This window comes from Canis lupus, chromosome 14 (genome assembly GCF_003254725.2).
Source record: "Canis lupus dingo isolate Sandy chromosome 14, ASM325472v2, whole genome shotgun sequence".
NCBI lineage: Eukaryota > Metazoa > Chordata > Mammalia > Carnivora > Canidae > Canis > Canis lupus.
In genome coordinates this window covers 52,562,639-52,584,816 of record NC_064256.1, presented here as the reverse complement: position 1 = coordinate 52,584,816, position 22,178 = coordinate 52,562,639, and the positions used below count along the sequence as shown (strand labels likewise).

Here is a 22,178-nt window from a genome sequence, read left to right as displayed (position 1 = left end):
AAACGTATCTCAACAAGGTTAGATAGAAAAACACAGATAGGGATCCCTGGGTGGCGCAGCGGTTTGGCGCCTGCCTTTGGCCCAGGGCGCGATCCTGGAGACCCAGGATCGAATCCCACATTCGATCCAATCCCGGTGCATGGAGCCTGCTTCTCCCTCTGCCTGTGTCTCTACCTCTCTCTCTGTGACTATCATAAATAAAAAAATAAATAAATAAAAATAAAAAAAAAACAGATAATTCAAAGATAGCCTCACTATTCTCTGTGAACAATGATGCCAAGAAAGACAGAAGTAATAGAATCTGTTGATATACCAACTCAGTTTCAAGGACTTTTTATTTTTTTTAAAGATTTATTTATTTATTCATGATAGAGAAAGAGAGAGAGAGAGAGGGAGGGAGAGAGGCCAAGACACAGGCAGAGGGGAGCAGAGGAAATGAGCAGGATTGTGATGCAGCTACAGTGAAGGTCTCAGCACTTCTTGCAGGGAGTTGTGACTTGGCGGGCTCTTCTGAACTCTATAAAACTTATTTTTATAGATTTCTGATTTCCAGCACTTAGCACTATAACTGGCATAAAATATGTCTTTTCATGGAGAAAACAAATAAGGGCCTTTTAAAAACTGTTTAAACACTTATTGAAAACACAGTCCCTTTGGATATCTTCTATGACTCAAAGTAGTAAAGTGACTGCAATGTATCCATGTGCTAGTCAGAGCTGACTATGTGGGGCTAGATAGAAACTTTTCCCCAGGAAGAGTTCAGAAGAGCCCGCCAAGTCACAACTCCCTGCAAGAAGTGCTGAGACCTTCACTGTAGCTGCATCACAATCCTGCTCATTTCCTCTGCCCTATTCTGCTTACCTCCCTCTGTGACACGTGCTTTCCCTGGCCCTTCCCAGTAAACCTCCTGTACACAGGTCTCCATCTCCTCCGAGTCTGACGTAGGAACCCACGCTGGAACATTTGGCAGCCCATGTGTTTCTTCCCACTGGTCATACAGTTCTCTCAGCACTCTAGAAAGTACATTTGCCTTGTATGAACTTGATAAGGCTCTGAAAAACTGCATTTTCTGGCATTAAAAGGCAGACGTGAAGAGTTACCTAAGCATTTTGGCAAAAATAAAAACATTTCATTGGTATTGACACTGCTCAGCATGTCAGGAATTTGCTTTTCAACATTTTGAAATTAAGCAATTTTGGAAAAACTTGTGTCTTTGAAGGAACTAATAAATACAGAACAATACCATCACTCAGGAGATCACATGTAAACTTGCTGATAGTAGTTCATCAACTTAGGAATTACAGAAGACAACTGCCCAAATACTTCTTCCTATAGAACAAATGTATAGATTCTTCCTATAGGACAAATGTTCTTTTATTTTCTGCATGGTTAATAAACCTCCTCTTATGATGTGCATACCATCTATAACATTAGGTAAAATGCTAGACAGTTGGGACTTAGTTCTCATTATGGATGCATTACCTTTACATACAAATAGAAATAATTTGGCTATGTCTTCCAGCTACTGCAGGACCCTATCAGCTCAGCACCAAATGACTGTAGCATCACAGCTCTTTCTCTGGATAGACCTCACAGGGCAGGATCCTCTGGGAATGTTCTAGAAGGCATAGGAACAAAGAGGTGTTTGTGGTCCCTGTGTCTTTGCCCAGAAAAACAAACAAAAATGCTCTGGATTCATCCACTGCCTTATGAGATGCCTCACTTCTGGTTCAGCCCCCTTCCCCAACACCTACCACAAATACACTTTTACCTATATTTATAACTTTTATGTAGCCTGTTCTTATTTTTCCCATTTTTCCCAGCTTTTAATATTGTGGGCCTTTGCTTTACTTAGTGGTGTAGTACTTTTGGATTTCATATTGAGGCTTTTTAATATTAAAATATCATCATATATGTAAATATTACCCATTTTATTATGTTTATTATGTTTTATTAAACTATTTTAAAAGTATATTTTCCTAATTTTCTAATCTTATCTTTATTAATGTTCTACTTTTAGCAATTATGTGCCTTTTTTACTTCATCTAGTTTACTTTCTTTCCTTCTATACTTTTACTGTGTCTTTGACTTTTCCTTCCCTTAAACATCTCGAGTCATCTTAATCTTTAACCTTGCTATATAAGTTTAGCAATTCCTATTTGCTTTTGTAATAACACACAAGGATCCAGATTGCAGGGGCATGAGCCCTGGAGGGCAGGAAGAGCTGGAAGCACCTCTGCCCCAGCTGTACTAGTGACACAAAACCAGCCAGGCTGCCTCTGCCCTAGAACCCTCTGGTCCCCCTAATCAATGGCCCTCTCAAATCAAAAGAGGTAATTCCAGAGACTCAAACTCTGTCTACTCACAGTCCAGGCACCTGTTCTGCTACCTTACTGGCTGAAAATGGCTGTAAGAGACAGAAGAAACCACTCTATCAAAACCTTTTTTTTTTTTTTAAAAAAGAAAATAACAATATACAGTTCCTCTACTTTTCCTTCATACTACTTAATTCAATCATCATATAGTTATGTGTGTCATTATTTATTTAAATTCTATCTCTTGTGTTTCTCTTGATCACTGTTGAATGCCTAACTCAGAGTTCTGCACAAAATATCAAAAATTACTATTAAATGTGTAAATGAACAAATGAATAAACTAAATGTCAAATATACTGATGAGGCAATAAATTGATGGTTTTCTTGCCTTTGAATTCTTTTTTATTATTAATGCTTTTAGTTGGCACAAGGGCCTTAAACCAAAATGTTGAAGTCAGTGACTATGTAGATACAGTTATAACGTAATGCATTAAAGAATAAATTTAAAAAGGAAAATAAATAAGGAAAATTTTGTTTTGCAGACTTTCTTCAAAAAATACTTTGTCTAGAATTGTATGTGTCCCCTCAAAATTCTTATGTTGAAATCTAACCCCCATTGTAATGGTATTGAGAAGTAAGGCCTTTTGGAAGTCTTTAAGTCATGAGGATGGAGTCCTCATGAATGTGATTAGTGTCCTTATAAAAGCAGCTACAGGGAGCTCTCTAGTCCCTTTGCCATGTGAAGATAGGATGAGAACCTTACCAGAACCTGACCACATGCTGATCTCAGACTTCCAGTTTCCAGAAGTTTACCCCGTCTATGGTATATTTGTTATAACAGTTTGAACTAAGACAGACTGTTCACAATATTATCTTGGTTTGGTGTTTGCTTCTTCTTTTTTTTTTTTTTTTTTTTTTGGTGTTTGCTTCTTATGCAAAATTTGGGGTCTCTTTTTATTTCTCTTGCTATATTTATCTCTGTTTTATATTAAACGCTTAGATAATCAGACATTTTAATTGTCCAACTTTTGGTTAATATTTTAAAATTGTTCTACTCACTTTCACATTTACATCCTACAAACATAATATTAGATATTTGAGAGTGGTATGTCATGTATCTTGACATCACTTCAGAACAAATTTTTAATTAACAAAAAGCAGAGAGCTTCATAATACACTGTAATTTATTTTAACTCAGAACAAATTTAGGATTTCTGTTTTCAATACATCTTCAACTTAAATATGTGACTGTCTCTTTATAAGGAATGAATGCCAGCATGTTGCTACACAGCATTTTTTTTTTTACTTTAAGGCTTTAATGTTAGATGTAGGGGAATATTTATATTAACTCCCTTTGGGGGAAATATAAATAAAGTATGCTATATGTTGGTTTCTTGAAATCATAGTTGAATAAGATTACAATATTTAATGAAGAAAAAAATTTCAAAAGGTATTTGCCTCACAGAGAAATTAGTGAGAGTTTCTTTTTACACAAGGTATTCAAAAAACAGCCTATAAATCCAAAATCTTAGAGATCATTCTCAGTATCTATTGTTAAATTCCAAAATAAATAATGTCTATAACATAATAATTGACATATAGTCCCTTGCTTCAAGAAGGCTCTTAAAATTTAAGATAAGCATATGGTAAAAAGAAGCTGTTTATGTTTGGAAAGCTTTGCCTCTAAAAATACAGGTGAGGGCCTAGGGTCCTACATATATTTCTTTCAATTATATTGATTATATAAACTCTGATTATACTGATCAGTGGCCACCTTGGTTTGGTTAATATTGAGCTAACAATCAATACTGGCCATAAACTAGCCTTGTGATTTCAGGGAAATGATTATATTCTTTGGATGGTAGAAAGAGATGGGGTATTCTTTTAGTACTTTCCCAAATACAGGAATTTCAAATAGAACTTTTCATGGCTTTTCACAATTTCTACTTTAAGTTCTGTTTTCAAAAGCTGAAGAGCAACGTGATGTGGGTTAGAATTTTGCAATCAAATGTTTTCTGTTTAGGATAGCAACAAAAAACTGCATGTAGTCACAAAAAAATACTATTAGCCACTATTTTCTTGTGTTCTTAGTTTTCAGGGTAGGAATTTAGAGAAAAATAAAAAAAAATTTAAAAAAAGGAAAGTAGGGGCTAAAAAGCCTGAAGGGAAATAACAGTGAAATTAGCAAGTTGATATCTTCCTAAATTATCATAGTAGTTATAGCATTACATATACTACTTCTAGTCCTCATTTAGAATAGGTATCTGATAACAATTTGTATGTATTTTTTGTATATACAAAATATTGTATACAACTCCTAAAATATATTTTGATAAATAGTATATACAGTTAAAATATCAATATTTATGTCAAAGTCAATATCATCATAGTATCATATAAAGGAATTCATACTTCCCCAAATTATCAAATAACAGAGAAATGCACACTCTAATCTTAACTATGCAATGTCAAAGAAAAATAACACTTAAAGTATTTAAACAGACAAGAAAGGCTTTCTTTAAGTATAATGCAATAGAGGTCAAGACTATTGCAGTAGGGGAGAAAGATTTAAATCTACTTCTCTAAAACAAAAGGTGGAACAGTTTTTAAGTCTGGGGTGAGGGTAAAAAAGTACCAAAGGATTTTTGTGGGAAGGCTGTCAATGTAATTAGGCCATTTATGTGTGCTGATTGATTATAGAGGTTAGACTCCTGCCCTCCCACAGAGACTTCGAGAAAGGGGCTCTGTCTTCCTTAATGATTACTTTTCAAAGGGATGACTCCCTGAGAAAGCCATTTCTGGGTTCTAAAACTGGCAAGAGATTGGGAGAAGATTTATATCTTAAAGAAACAAAAAATTTACAATTACAAGTTTAAAGTAAATGTTCTAAGAAAGGGAGGCCAGGAGATGATAGGAAGAAAACCTGGCTAAAGTTTAATCAAGGTGAGGGGACATTAAGGCTATGTTGGTTAGTAGACAGAAAGAGGACGATGGCAAAAGAAGCTGCAAGGTACACCACCATAGGAAGCAGAGCTGGTGTAAAGCAAGGAAAATCTCCAGATACTTTATATTAAAATTATGGAGTTCCTATTGCAATTCTCTTAGCAACAACTCAGTAATTCTCTATAGTGATTTCTAAAAGGTGGTTCTGGCAAAACTATTCAAAGAAAGGCAACTGGAGGTCAAACTTGACCATTTATAGGTTATATCAGAGTTTGAACACAGAAACAGAAAATATAGAAGATATATATTAAAGGATTTATTGCAAGAAATTGGTTTACTGCATTTGGTGGGGCTAACTAGGCAACTCTGAAATTTCTACAACAGACTGTTAGGGAGGGCAGCCTGGAAACTCTAAGGCATGAGCTGAAGCTGCCATACACAAGCAGAATTTCTTCTTTCTGTGGCGCAGTTGGTTAAGCTTCTGCCTTCAGTTCAGGTCATGATCCCAGGGTCCTGGGATGGAGCCCCACGTATGGCTCTCTGCTCAGCAGGGAGTCTGCTTTTCCTTCTTTCTCTGCTCCTCTCCCCCACCACAAACTGCCCCCCTACTTGTGCTTTCTCTCACTTGTGCTCTCTCTCTCTCTCTTTTTCTCCCTCTCTCTCAAATGGGTAAATAAAGTCTGTAAAAAAAAAAAAAAAAAAAAAAGGAATTTCTTTTCTCTCCAAAAAAATCTCAGGTCTGCTCATAAGGGCTTTCAATTGATTGAAACAGATCATCAAGATAATCTTCCCTACAACTGATTATGAATGTTAATCACACTCACAAAATACCTTCAAAAACAATATCTAAATGATTGTTTGAATAACTTGGGACTATACCCTAGCCAAGTTGACATAATAAACAGACTATAAGATCATAGGTTGAATTCAGGCAATATCAGAGAGATGCAACGAATAACACTAACATCACCAGTCAAAATAAAGTGGTTGGTCATAAGGGTCTAACTAGTATATGTACTGAAGTTAGAATATTTTAATCAATTAATTTTAGAATTTGAGAGCATATATGCCACATGGTTTTCATTGATTCTATGGCATTATTCCCTAGAAAAAAATATAATATTGTATATAGGAATATTGGTAATATTTTCTTAATAATTTTTTGAAATGTTTTAAAATATGTTTATTTCTGCAAATCTATAGAGTAACCTAAATGTTCAGCTCTTTATCTTCTAATCTACATCTTAACTACAAAAAAATTATGATATTTAAATCAAAAGTTTGTTATGGGGCACCTGATGGCTCACCTGATTTTGGCTCAAGTCATGATCTCAAGGTTGTGAGATCAAGCCCCGTGTGAGGCTCCATGCTGGGAGTGGAGCCTCCTTAAGATTCTCTCTCTCCCTCTGCCCCTATCCCCTTTCTCTCTTAAAAACAAAAAGATTGTTATAAAAATGAAGAATTATTAGCTACTAGGGCATCATAGAAAAAAATTATATCCAACTTTCACTTTAGAAAAGGAATCAAAATTATTGAATATTGTCTAAGTGAATTATATATACATTTAAATATTTATTATCTCATAACAATAAATTCCTTTAGCACCATTTCTTACTCATATTACAATTTTTCAAGTTTGACTAAAATATGACCGTTTTCATGATTCTGTATTTTGTTTTGCACTGATTTTTCCAGCATAATTTTTAAGATTTTGAGATGTAAAAATATGGTTGAATTGAGATTCTTAGTTTTCCATATGTTTTTTAAATGTAAAGAAGAGTTCCTCTTCTTTTTTTCAATCTCTATTACTCCAGTATCATCCCCAAGACTCACAATCACATGAGCAGCACTGACACCAGTGACTAAGTGTTAACAAGGAAACCACTGGGGGATGTTAGTTAATCAACTGCTCTTAGCATGTAAGTATTATTCTGTATCTCCTAGCCTTCACTGCCGGTTTTAGAGTTCTTAATCCAACACATTCCAAAAATGAATACAGGTTTTAGTGAATCCTATTCCCTCCTATTCTTGCCTAGATGCAAAAATTGTCTTATGCCATGAGCTAAGGTTAAAATAGTCAGATTTCTGATATATAGAATTGGCACTTTTGTTAAGTGTTGCTTCTGGCAAGCTTCTTGCATTTCATATTTCATGTCTATCTTATATCCTTTAGTTCAGAGCATTGTAAACCCCCCAGATGTGCGTGAGGTAGGAGGAGAGGAGTGTGAAAAGCAACACACATACACTTAAGAATTCCTATTAAGGAATAATAGGTTCCTGTGACTCTGGAGATAGGGTAAGGGAAAGAGTAGGTTTGTGTAAGACAGAAGCAAATAGTCACATGAAGGGGATGACAGCGAGAGCTATGAAGCTGAGGTAGCATTCATTCTGACACTCTTATTGGAAACTTGCCAGTGAAAACTAGGAAATTCATCTGAATCCCTTTAAACCTCTCAGAGGAAATGTGCTATAAAAATTCAAGACAGTGTTGCCATTATTAAAGCTATTATTGCTAACATTTCTCATTATGAATACAAAGTCGAGGGGGGAGGGAAAGGCTGGTAAAGATGTCAGACAGATAATAGGGAGAAAGGCTGACAATTATTCACCTAGGTAATGAATTTGGTAATGTCTAGCCTATCTAGCACAATGGATCTGTTACAATCTTCACTAGATGTGAGAAGTAACAATTTTCAATATAAACGTAGGTATTTAAAAGAAATTACTATCTCTAAGGCTTAGATATTAAGCCTAACTCTCATATGATGTGTGCTCGCTGCTGCATAAATCAGCTTGTACTGTAACAGGATACCAAAGACGAGATGATTTAAACAACAGAAATTTATTTCTCACAGTTCTGAAGACTGGTAAGTCCAAGATCGAGATGCCAGCAGGGCCCATATAATTCTGAGACATCTTCTCTTGGTTTATGGGTCCCACCATCTCCTTGTATGCTCACATGACCTCTCCTTTGTGAGCACTCAAGGAAAGAGAAAGCAAGCTCTCCAGTGTCTTTTTTTTAATTAATTAATTTTTTAATGACGTATAGCTGACACACAATGTTACACTACTCTTAAGTGTATAACATAGTGAGTCAACAACTGTAGCTATCATCTGTCACCATACAACTATTACAATACAATTGATTATATTGCTTATGCTGTACCTTTCATCCTGTGACTTACTGATTCCATAAATGGAAGTCTGTACCTCATACTCCCCTTCACCTCTTTTTGCCCATCCATCACTCCCTCTTCTCTGGCAACCACCAGTTTATTCTATGTATTTATGGATCTGTTTCTGGGTTTTTTTGTTTGTTCATTTATTTTATTCCACATGTAAGTGAAATCACAGGGTATTTGTCTTTCTCTGACTTATTTCACTTAGGATAATAACCTCTAATTCCATCCACATTGTTACAAATGGCAATATCTCATCCTTTTTATGATTGAGTAATATTCCTCTGTGTGTGTGCTTATACACACACATGTATACATATCTTCAGTATCCATTCATCTATCAATGGACACTTAGGTTGCTTGGCTATTGTAATATAATGCTGAAATAAATATGGGGTGCATGTATCTTTTCAAATTAGTGTATTCATTTTCTTTGGGTAAATACCCAATAGTGGAATAACTGAAACATGGTATTTCTATTTTTAATTTTTTGAGGAACTTCCATATTGTTCCCACAGTGGTTGCACCAATTTACATTTCACCAACAAAGCAGAAGGGTTCCCTTTCCTCTACATCTTTATCAACATTTGCTATTTCTTATCTTTTGGATTAGCCATTCTTCTAAGTGTGAGATCATAAGCTCACTGAGATTTGCATTTCCCAGATGATTAGTGATGTTGAGCATCTTTTCATCTGTTGGCCATCTGTATGTCTTCTCTAGAAAAATGACTATTTAGGTCCTTTTTATTTTTTTTAAAGATTTTATTTATTTATAAGAGACAGAGAGTCAGAGACACAGACAGAGGGAGAAGCAGGCTCCCTGCAGGAGCTAGATGTGGGACTTGATCCTGGGCCCTGGGATTATGCCCCGAGCCCAAGGCAGACACTCAATCGCTGAGCCACCCAGGCATCCCTCTCCCCTTTTTAAATTAGATTATTTGGGGGGTTCTGTACAAGTTCTTTTAATTTTTTTTAATTTATTTATTTATGATAGTCAGAGAGAGAGAGAGAGAGAGAGGCAGAGACACAGGCAAAGGGAGAAGCAGGCTCCATGCACCGGGAGCCCGACGTGGGATTCGATCCCGGGTCTCCAGGATCGCGCCCTGGGCCAAAGGCAGGCGCCAAACCGCTGCGCCACCCAGGGATCCCTCTGTACAAGTTCTTTATATATTTTGGCTATCAACTCCTTAAAAGATATATCATTTGCAAATATTTTCTCCCTTTCAATAGGTTGCCTTTTGTTTTGCTGATAGTTTCCTTCATTGTGCAAAACTTTTTTTATTTTGCTGTAATCCCAATACATTATTATTGCTTTTGTTTCCATTGCCTGAAGAGATATATCTAGAAAAATGTTTCAAAGGCCAATGTCAAAGACATTACTCCCCCCCACCCAAAAAGATATTACTGCCTATGTTTTCTCCTAAAAATTTTATGACTTCAGGTCTCACACTTAGGACTTTGTTCCATTTGGGGTTATTTTTGTGCACGGTGTAAAAAAGTGATTCAGTTTCATTCTTTTATGGGTAGCTATCCAGACTTTCTTTTCCCCACTAAATATTCTTGCCTCCTTCGTTGTAGATTAACTGACCACATAATTGTAGGTTTATTTCTGGGCTCTCTATTCTGTTCCATTGATCTCTGTGTCTATTTTTTGTGCCAGTACTACACTGTTTTGACTACTGTAGCTTTGTAATATATCAAAATCTAGGATTGCAATACCTCCAGCTTTCTTCCTCTTTCTCAAGATTGCTTTGGCTATTGAGGGTCATTTGTGGTTTCATACAAATTTCAAGATTATTTGTTCTAGTATTGTGAAAAATGCTATTCATATTTTGACAGGAATTGCACTGAATCTATAGATTGCTTTCGGTAGTATAGACATTTTAGCAATATTAATTCTTCCAATTCATGAGCATGGAATATCTTTCCATTTATTGTGTCATCATCAATTTCTTTACCACTGTTTTAGTTTTCAGGGTAAGGTTTTTAACCACCTTGGTTAAGCTTATTCTTTGCTATTTTATTCTTTGCTATTTTATTCTTTCATTACAACTGTAAATAGAACTGTTTTCTTAATTTCTTCTATTTTCTTCTGTTTTCTTAATTTCTTTCTTTCTTAATTTCTGTCTACTGTTTCATTACTGGCATATAGAAACAGTTCTATGTATTAATTTTGTATCCTGCAGTTTTACTGAGTTTATTTGTTATTTCTAATAGTTTCTGGTATCTCTTCTTATAAGAGCACTTAATCCATCATAAAGGCTCTACATTCATAACCTAATCTAATTATCTCCCAAAGGCCCATCTCTACCATCACAGTGGGGCTTAGGGCTTCAACATTTGAATTTGAGAGGGACACATTTAGTCCATAGTAAGTATTATATATACATTTTCCAGCTTAAAAACATCACTAATCACCAGGGAAATGCAAACCAAAACCACAATGAGATATCACTTCAAACCTGTCAGAAGGGCACAAGAAACAAGTGTCGGCAAGGATGTGGAGAAAAAGAAACCCTTGTGCACTCTTGGCGGTAACTGAAGCAGTCACTATGGAAAGACTAGGTAAGTTCCTCAAAAAACTAAAAATAAATAAAATTATCATATGACCCAGTAATCCTATTAGTGTGTACTCAAAACCAACACTAATTTGAATAGATATATTCACTTTTATGCTTATTGCAGTATTATCTACAATAGCAAAGATATGAAAGCAATACAAGTGTCCAATAATATGTGAATGTACAAAGATATTGTATATGGTAAACATACACAATGGAATATTAATCACAAAAAAATAATTAGATCTTGCCACTTGCAACAATGTGCATACACCTTCATGATATAACGATAAGTGAAATAAGTCAGAGAAAGACAAATACCATATGATTTTAGTCATGTGGAATTTTGATAAAACAAACAAATAAAAGAAGAGATAAAAAAGACTCTTAAATACAGAGAACAAACTGGTGGTTGCCAGGAGAAAGGTAGGTGGGAAGGTAGGTGAAATATGTGAAGAGGATTAAGAGTACACTTATCATGATGAGCATTAAATAATGTACAGAACTGCTGAACCATTATATTGTACACCTGAAAACTAATATAACACTGTATATTAATTATACTTCAATAAAAATTAAAATAAAGAAAATTAAAATAAAAAAAGAAAAGAGTAACACTTTTTAAAAAGGGTGCTTTACTCTGAATATACATTCAAACACAGTATTGAAAAGGGTAGTTTAGGGATCCCTGGGTGGCGCAGCGGTTTGGCGCCTGCCTTTGGCCCAGGGCGCGATCCTGGAGACCCGGGATCGAATCCCACGTCGGGCTCCTGGTGCATGGAGCCTGCTTCTCTCTCTGCCTGTGTCTCTGCCTCTCTCTCTCTCTCTCTGTGTGTGACTATCATAAATAAATAAAAAAATTTAAAAAAAAAAGAAAAGGGTAGTTTAGTCTGAATATAAATTCGCTTTAAAAATAAAGAGCGAATCCTATGTATCTGTCTACTATACCTCACTAGAGTCACAGGATTAAATAGATACTCGTCTTACTATTAAACAAAACCTGTACATATATAAAAGAACTCCAATGTTTTATTAAAGTCTTCCATTTTAAACATGCATTTGCAATTATTTTAACAGCAAATAAAATAATTAAAGGAAAATAATATATTTAAAGGGAAATAAAGTATTTTATAAGTACAAACATGTACATGATGATAATATGAAGACAGGAAAGACTGGGGGGTGGGGAAATCATCACACTGGAGTAATTAAATAACCAGGTTTATCCAGGTACCAATCCTGGCTCAACACCTGCCCAGAGTTTACTTATTTGTTCATCAGGCCCAGCTTTTTCTAAACAATCAGATGGCAAACAAAAGAAATCCAAAAGGAGGTATCATGGGTAGCTGAGGACTCTGTTTTTAGTTAACATTTTGGGAAGTTTAAATCACCAACTTGCCCATCCACCTATCTTCCTCTAGCAAAACACTTTGTGGTTATAAAACAAATAAAAGCTACATTATCACACCCCACAACAAATTTCTCTTTCTGGATCATTTTATATTCAAGAAGAATGTGCTTGCTCATCAAGGCACACCTTGAAGAGCCTTGTTATAAATAGTAAGAGAGGCAATGAATCAAGTGAAAAGAGAACAGGCATTTCAATCATATGGAGCTAGATACAAATTCTACTTCAACCATTTACTACATTAGAGTACTTAGGTAAATATATAATCTTTCTTATGACAGAAAACTTGCACTAATTATTATTTCATTGTATTTTCTACCACCATAGAAACACAAAGGATCGTAAGGGACAGCTATAAACAATTATATGTGAACAAACTGGATAACCTAGAAGAAACAAACAAGTTCCTAGAAACATAAAACCTATCAAGACTGAAACAAGAAGAAACAGAAAATCTGAACAGGTCAATAATAAAGAAGGATTTTTAATCAGTAATCAAAAACATCTGAACAAGCTAGGCCAGGAGCAGATGGTTTCACTGGTGATTTCACTAAACATTTAACAAAGAATAATACCAATCTTTCCCACACTCCTCCAAAGAAAGGAAAAAGAGAGAACACTTCCAAATTCATTTGACAGACCAACAGTCTCCTGATACCAAAGCCAAGAGGAACACTACAAGAAAAGAAAATTATAAGCCAATATCCCTCAGGAACACAGATGTAAAATTCTCAACAAAATACCAGCAAACCAAATTCAGCAGCACATTAAAAGGATTATACATCGTGATCAAGTGGGATTTACCCTGGGATGTAAGGAGAGTTCAACATATGCAATCAACTAATGTGATACACCACATTAACAACATAAAAGTTAATAATCATGATTATTTCAAGAGATGCAGAAAAAGCATTTGACAAAATTGAACATCCTTTCATGATAAAGAATTCTCAATAACTGAAATATACAAGGAATATCTATTAACCAAATAAAGGCCAGATATAAAACAAGCCTAGAGTTAACATAATATTCAATGCTAAAAAGCTGAAAGCTTTTCCACCAAGATCAGGAACAAAATAAGGGTGCCCACTCTTGCTACTTCTATTCAGCCTAGTACTGGAAGTCCTACCCAGGGCAATTAGGAAAGAAATAAAAATAAAGGGCATTCAAATCAGAAAGGAGGAAATGAACTTCTCTCTGTTTGCAAATGACATGAATCTATGTACATACATATAAATTTATTTAAATACACACACACAACCATCCATGAAGACTCCACCAAACTAGTAAATGACTCTTAAAACTAGTAAATGAATTCAGTAAACTTGCACAATCAACATAAAGAATCAGTTGCATTTTCATATACTAATAATAAACTATCTAAAAAATAAATTAAGAAAACAATCCCATTTACAAAAGCACCAAAAACAATAAAATACTTAGGAATAAATTTAACCAAGGAGCCAAAAGATCTTTATACTGGAAACTATGAAACACTTATGAAAAAAGTTGAAGAGGACACAAATAAACTGAAAACTACCCTGTGTTCACACAATGGAAGAATTAATATTGTTAAAATATCTATACTACCCAGTGTGATCTATAGATTTAATGAAATCCCTATGAATATTCCACTGGCATTTTTCACAAAAATAGAAAAAAATAATCCTAAAATGCATTTGGAACCACAAAACATTTCAAATAGCCAAAGCAATCTTGAGAAAGAAAATAAAGTGTGAATAAATCACACTCCCTGATTTCAAACTGTACTACAAAACTATGGTAATCAAAATAGTATGGTACCAGCATACTTTAACAGATATAAAGACCAACAGAACAGAATTGAGAGTCCAGAAATAAACCCACACATTATGCAGTCAATCTTTGACAGAGGCGCCAAAAATACATAATGAGAAAAGGATAATCTCACCAATAAATTATGTTAGGAAAACTGGATATCTACATGCAAAAAAAAAGAATGTTAACTGAATCCCTATCTTATGCCATACATAAAAATTAGCTCAAAACATATTAGACTTCATGTTAAGACCTGAAACTGTAAAACATAGAGAAAAAGCTCTTTGACATTGGTCTTTGCAATGATTTATTGGCTATGACACCAAAAAACACAGGTAAAAACCATAATACAGACGACTACATCAAACTTAAAAGTTTCTGCATAGCAAAGGAAAATGTTAACAAAATGAAAAGGGAACCTACAGAATGGGAAAAAATATTGGCAAATCATATATCCAAAAGGGGTTAATATCTAAAATATATTTTAAAACTCATAGAACTCCACAGCAAACAAATAAGTAACTTTTTAATGTACAAAAAACCTAATAGATATTTTCCCAAAGAAGACATACAAATGGTCAACAGGCATTTGAAAAGGTGCTCAATATCATGAATCAACAAAAAAATTCAAACCAAACCACAATGAGGTATCACCTCACACCTGTTAGGATGGCTATTTATCAAAAAGACAAGTGTTCATGAGGCTGTGGAGAAAAAGGAACTCTTGCATACTGTTTATAGGAATGTAAACTGTTACAGTGATTATGGAAAACAATATGCTAAGTCCTCAAAAAATTAAAAATATAACTATCAGATCTAGCAATTCCACTTCCAGATAGATATTCAAAGGATACAAAATCACTATCACAAAAAGATATCTACACTCCCATAGTCACTGCAGCATTATATATAGTAAACAAGATGTGCAAACAACCTAAGTGTCCATTGATAGATAAATGGACAAATAAAATGCCAATCCATATATATACATATGTAACATATGTATCTAAAATATTTAGCAGTATAAAATATATGTATATGCATAGATTTACAATGGAGTATTATCCAGCAATAAAAAAGAAGAAAATCTTGGGGTTTGTGACAATATAGATGGATCTTCAGGGTATTACGCTAAGTGAAATAAAATAATCAGACTGAAAAAGACAAATACTGTATGATCTCACTTATATGTGGAATCTTAAAAAAAAAAATCATAGATATAAAGAATAGATTGGTGACTACCAGAGCCAGGGGTGGGTAGGAGGTGCATGAAATGATTAAAGAGGATCAAAAGGAACAAACTCTCAGTTATAAAATAAATAATTCATGAAATATGTAGATCATGATTAATGATAACTGTACTGCTTTTTGAAAGTTACTGAGAGTAAATCTTGAAAGTTCTAATCACAAGAAAAACATAACTATCCTGGTAATGGATGTTAACTAGACTTATTATGATTATTTTATAATACATACAAATATTTAATCATTATGTTGTATACCTGAACTAATGTAATGTTATAGGTCAATTATATCTCAAAAAAAGAAGCAAATCCTGTCATTTCTGACTACATGGATGAAATTAGAAAGTGTTATGCTAAGCGAAATAAAACAGAGAAAAGCAAATACTGCATGATCTTATTTACATGTAGAATCTTTAAAGAAGAACATTCAACTCATAGTAACAGTAGAATAGTGTTTAGGTTGGGGGTGAGGGAAAGGAGGGAGATAATGGACATGCAGTACAAATATCCAGTTACAAGATAAATAAGATCTGAAAACCTAATGTATAGTGATTATAGTTAATAATAATGTATTGTATAGCTGAAATTCGCTAAGTCAGACTCAAAGCGTTCTCACCAAACACAGATGTTTATCAGCGTGACTGTGGGATCATTTCACAATATATATCAAAACATCATGCTATACAACATATATATATACAATTTATATTCATCAGTCATACCTCAATAAAGCTGAAAAAATAAAATTAAAAAGTATTCACTATATTGCTGCTTTTGTAAAAGTATGCAAATTCTAAATACTAAACATGTCAAACCATGCACTCTCTCTCCTCTGAGTGGTTCAACATGCTGCACCCCTGTTAACTCTTTTCCTATCTCCTGCACCCCTTGCCATTGTTAACATCTCATTTTAGACATTGTATCCTCTGCGGCACCTGTCTGGCCTCCATGTCTGGGTTCAGTCATCCTTCTAACCGGTTGTGTTTCCTTGTACTTCTTAAATAATTGCAACTACTTATTTATGCAACTACTTATTTATTTCTGCATTAACTCCACTAGATTGTAAACTCTATGCCATTTCATCCTACTAGGCACTTAACCTGTTGACAAATAAATTATTTCACATTTCAGGACATCTCTTTGAAACCCTCAAAATACAAATTTTCTACTGACACACTTAGTTTACAACCTTCTCTCTCGTTTATTCATTTGTGTAACTAGGTTAATTTCTTGTTTATTATTTCATTGAAGTGTCTTTTTTCAATATGTGGTTTCAAAACATTCTGTCCTTTTTAAATCTTGATATTGACTATTGGGGATCCAAGAAAATTATAATCAACAACTTGATGATTTTCAGAGGGGTGGATATACTAGATTGTGAGTAGAAGTTCAACTCCTATCGTTCATACCTACAATAGTCTATCTAACCCAGATTTCATAAGACAGAAAGTCAATCCCATGGATGACATGAATTATTTTGGTGGTCAGTTCTATTACATGAGTTGTTTACACAAAGAACTGCTTGGCTATTAATGGTCTGGCAGACTTAAAACTTTAATAAAGTAACTTAATATTCTAGAAATAAGGAACATGAAAGTTAGTCCTCATGTAACAGACTCAGAAAGTTTAAGCCTGACTAAATAAAACTAAGTAGACTAACAGCAAAGGTAGACTTCAGAACTTAATAACATTTGATTCACTTTTCTTTCTATATCAACATTATATCAATAGTTACATTAATTACAATGATTCCGCCTTTCTTATCAAAATAACATCAATGTTTCTATCTACTATAATGGGTTTACATCAATACAAATTCCTCTGTGGCAGGAAATATATTCAACTTTGTCCCTCAGTCTCTAGCCATTTAGGCACATAATAAACTCATAGACAAGAAAAGAGTAAGAAAACACCATCAATAAATCTCTTTTATCTATCCATTTCCCCCCCCCCCCCCGACCAGGTATAGGCAAGCCTTCTCCTTACCACAGGAGACCTACAAAAACAATTTATTCAGGAATCTATTCTTATTCTTAAAAGAAAACTAATCTTCCAGGTAATCCTATTCACTCCATTTTTCAGCACCCATCCCCTACAACCCCAGTGTGTTGCCCTCAACACCGCAACCACTTGCCAAATCAAGGAGCCATTTTCATTTTCATCCAGAACCAAACAACCTGAACACTTTTCAGGGTCATTACTCCCTCAATGAAAATTTGGTTTATAATACACCAAAATTCATACTAGACAGATAGACACATACTGCATTTAAGATTTAAGTTAGAATGTTATACATCTGAAACTAATGTAACATTGTGTGTCAACTATACTCAAATTTTTTTAAAAATTTTAAGATTTAAGATAGAGCCATTTGGCATTTGTGCAATTTGTTTTGTGTACCTAATTTGTGTACCTAATATTAGCCTAGCAAATATTAGAATGCTACATTTACTCCTATTAAGTTCTTGGTCATTTTGGATTTTGACATATTCACTTTTATTCCCAGGTTTGTGTTATCTGCAAATTTGATGGGCATATCATAAACGTCTTATTAAAGTAACTAATAATGATGTTGAACAAAAAGAAACCTTAATTTATACTTTGTAAACTTTCAAGGATAGTGCCAGTCACCAAGAACAGGAGGAATTCATCTATATCACTGATCAAAGAAGATAGCAATTTTTAAAAACCTGCCTTTTCTACAAAGAATATACTTCTTTACTGCTAGTTAATTAAAACTTTCTTATTGACCTGCCTAAAGTTGTAATATAATTCTATATTATTCAAAGTATTCAACATTGTTTTCAATCATACCTTCAGTACATACCGCAAATCTCCTTCAAAGACAGAACATATTCCTATATTCCTGAAATTGAAGATTCCCATACCTTCTGAATCTGAATGCTTAAAATATCAAATTTCTCAGGGTAATCTCCCTGCTACATCAGAGATTGCCAGGAGCAGGGCCCAATATGTAGTAATTTCAGAATATCAGCACTGTTTTCCCCCAAAAAAAATACTTATTACATTCTTACCATATACTAAGCACTACACTCAGATTATATATAAATTTTAAAAACATTATCTCCTGTCTTCAAAATTATCTCAATGTACTTAAAAATACAGAAAGACATGTAAATAAACAAATATACAAGGTGAAAAACTCATCAATTTCCCCCAGAAAATACCAGAAAATGTTATATAGAGACAGCAACTCTTTGATCAAGTTCTGAATAGTAATAGCAATAATACCACCACCATAACGGGTAAAACGTACTGTGCTTACCTCACTTAATCCTCTTAATACCATGTATGGTAGGTACTATTCTTACCTAATAAGTTTGAAAATTAAAAATTTATTAACAGTGTGGTCAATTAACATTAACCGCTCAATAGTAGATAATATAGCTTAGACTTGAACCCAGTTTTTTGACTCCAGAGTTTACATTCTTCTTAAATATTGTGCCATCAATTATATTTCAAAGGACACATGCTCTAGAAGAGGGAAACTGAGGGAAAGAAATCTAAAGATAGAGAAACATTTGGGAAACTGCAATAGGTTATAATAGCTATAATAATTTCTAGGGCAAAAGTAGGGGACCAATGAGAAATGAGACCACAGAAGTGGGCAGAAACTCAAATATGACTGGTCTTCATTGCATGCAGTAATTTTCTTCTTTAGATTTCAGCTGATAACAATTCACCAAAGAGCCAATTGATTAAAGGAGATGAGAAAGAGTAAAAAACGATGCCAGATTAACAGTTTGGGCTCTGGTTGGATGGTAGTATCCTTAACAGAACATGAAATATAAAAAGGGAAGCAGGATTTGTAGTGAAGAAAAGAAAGCTGTTGTGCCCGGTTTTAACCATACTGAATTTTAGTGTCCATGAGACATCCAGGGGCAGTGCCTAGGAGGCAGAAAATATGTGAGTTAGAACTTAGGAGACATGCTGAGTTCAAGTATGGGGTTAACTCTCTAGGTTCTAGATGTGACTCACCTACTCACGGATGCAAAATATGCAAGTGGTTAAAACCAAGCTTCTAAGAATGTACAACATGAGAAGGAGGACAAGAATAGGGACCTGAAAGGTATCACTATTTAGAAGAAAGTAGAAAAGTAATTAAAAATTCCCTTTTATGAGCTTCACAGTCTTTGTGTACCTGCTCCTTATAATATTATCATTGGCACAAATTTACAATTGTCGATGTCTTATTTGAATAATGTCTTATCTCAATGAGACAAGCCCCTACCTGGGAGGAGAGCTTTTGCTAACTGTTGTATTTCAAGTACTAATCATGATGTCAGCACATGGTAGGTACTCAACACTGAATAAACAAACCAGTTAAACAGATCAAACTCATCAGAAATGTGGAAAGAGAAGCAGGAGGCAGTGTTGTCAAGGGATTCCAAGGTTTCATGAATAGAGCATACAAAAAGAAAAGAAATTAATCTGTGAAAACTGTTTAGCATCCTCACGATAATGGAAGAAGCAGCACTGTAACAAGTGAGCAGAAAGTCCTAAAGCACACTAAACTAGATAAAATTGAAAAAGAATGGAATAAAATACAAGAGAATTAAAAGAAAACTAAAAATACAACACAAGAACAATGTTTCTATTGGAAGCAATAGACACTACAAAAACTGGAATTGAAATATACAGGTAAACACGAGAAACTTCATCAAAAATATAAAGGAAAAAGAAAGGCATCAAAGCTTTGCAAATTACTAGGAATAAAAAAAAGTACATCCATATAATTATAGCCATTTCTTAAAATAAGCAAAACAATCAAAATAAAATATCAAAAATACAATTGATGAAACTTTCCTGGACTGATAAAAGTGAATATGCAAATAGATGTGACTTACCAGATCTACATATTATCAAAACTATTCTACACACAGATACTCCTGATAAATTTCTGAATTACAGATATAAATAAAAATCCTCTGATAATTTTAAGCGGAATTATAAAAAAAAAATTCTTAAAATGAACATAATGGAAAAAACATAAATTAATAATGATAAACTGCTCTTATCTCTACAATATCAACTAGATATGCAGTGAGGGGAGAGTAGGAGGAGAGGGTTTCAGATAGAGCTTCAAAAAGTTTAATAAAATTCTTCATCTCACTCTAAGGGGGTTTCAAAGATCCCATTTCACTCTTTACTCTTCTGATAACATTAAAGAAACCTCCTCCCAATCAATTCCAAAAAAACAACTATACGGTTTGATTATAATCCACTAAAGCTCAGAACCTGTTTTTAAATGTTCAATGGAAAAAAAGTAAAACTTGGTGGGTGAAAATACTCTTAACACTCTGCTAAATAACCATTAATTCAAAGCAAAACCATGATCAGAGACAATCTGAAAAACAGTAAGAATGAAGCCATCATATGAAAACTCATAATTGACTTTCAGATGATTTCAGACATAAATTTAAAGGTCTAAATGCCTTCTCAATGTTACTTATAATATTAAAAATTGAAAACAAGTTATTATTCAAACATGAAGACATATTTTTAAATATGTTTTAAATGGCATAGAAAAAAGTTCCAGTGTAACATTATATGAAAAATTTAGTATCTAAAACTAAGTATATTACCATATGTGGTTTAAATGAAAGGTGATATGCAATAGCTTCCCTGAAATTTTGGAGAAGTAAAAATTAATGGGATAGAATAATAGTAGCATAAACACAAGTGAGAAAACAAAAATTTGAAGACCAAATATATTATATATATATATATATATATATATATATATATCAAACCATCTTTTAAAAATACTTGAGATCTGACTGATGTATAGTTTAAATGTCCTACCCTCAATTAAATTTTCTAAGTAAATATATCCAATTTTTAGTACTCAATGTGTTGATATTACTTTATTTCCAATATGCTAAAATTAATATACTATAGTTGTGACTAATCTTAGTAAAAGTCATACATTTAACCTCTATTTAGTTGTCACATCGACAAATGATTTGATCCCTGTGGACACTGCATATTCTAAAGATATATATCAGAACAATAACTGACAATGGGTAGGCCATATTAGGTCAACTCTAATTGTAACTTTCTCTTAAAAAACCTATGTATGAGATAAAAGTGAAAGTTAATAGTAATATATGAGTAAAAAGAGAAATTGGATTTTCTAATGAAATAGAATTCAGTAGTTCATATCACTTGTGGTAATTATTTCACTTTAACCTAGTAGAAAGCCTTTCATAGCCCATAAATTAGATATGAAAATTAGTGCTATTCAATAAAGAATCCAGAATTCATAATAACACCGGCTTTTAAAATATATACCAAGCACTGAATACTAAGGTCAATCTTAGCTTTTATTCACTGAAAGCTGAAAGCTAAATCAGTTTTATTAGAGATCTATACCAATAACATACTTTATGCCTGACCAAAATTTTCAATGTTTATTTTTCTCTTCCATGGGTAACAGCATCATTACTGACAATTCAGGTACAGTAAGTCATACATAAAATAGAAGATGATTACAGAGTATTGTCAAAGTTCATAATTTGCAACCATTTTCAGGACTATATGTAGATTTTAGTGACCACAGGAGATAAATGCTACTTCTGAACTATTTGCATGAAACTTCACAAAGACTCAGCCTATGAAGAAAGGCTTCAGAAGCATGAATTTTTTTATTCACTGGCATTATCTCTTCTTTTCCAGGTATTAAAAGAAATGTCCTTAAAAGAACTCAC

At 33.7% G+C, this 22,178-nt stretch overlaps 1 pseudogene; it reads right to left on the bottom strand.

The window, feature by feature from the left end:
- Positions 1-828: 828 nt before the first annotated feature.
- LOC118350545 (ferritin light chain-like) overlaps positions 829-22,178 on the bottom strand; it is an 81,947-nt pseudogene continuing 60,597 nt past the window's right edge.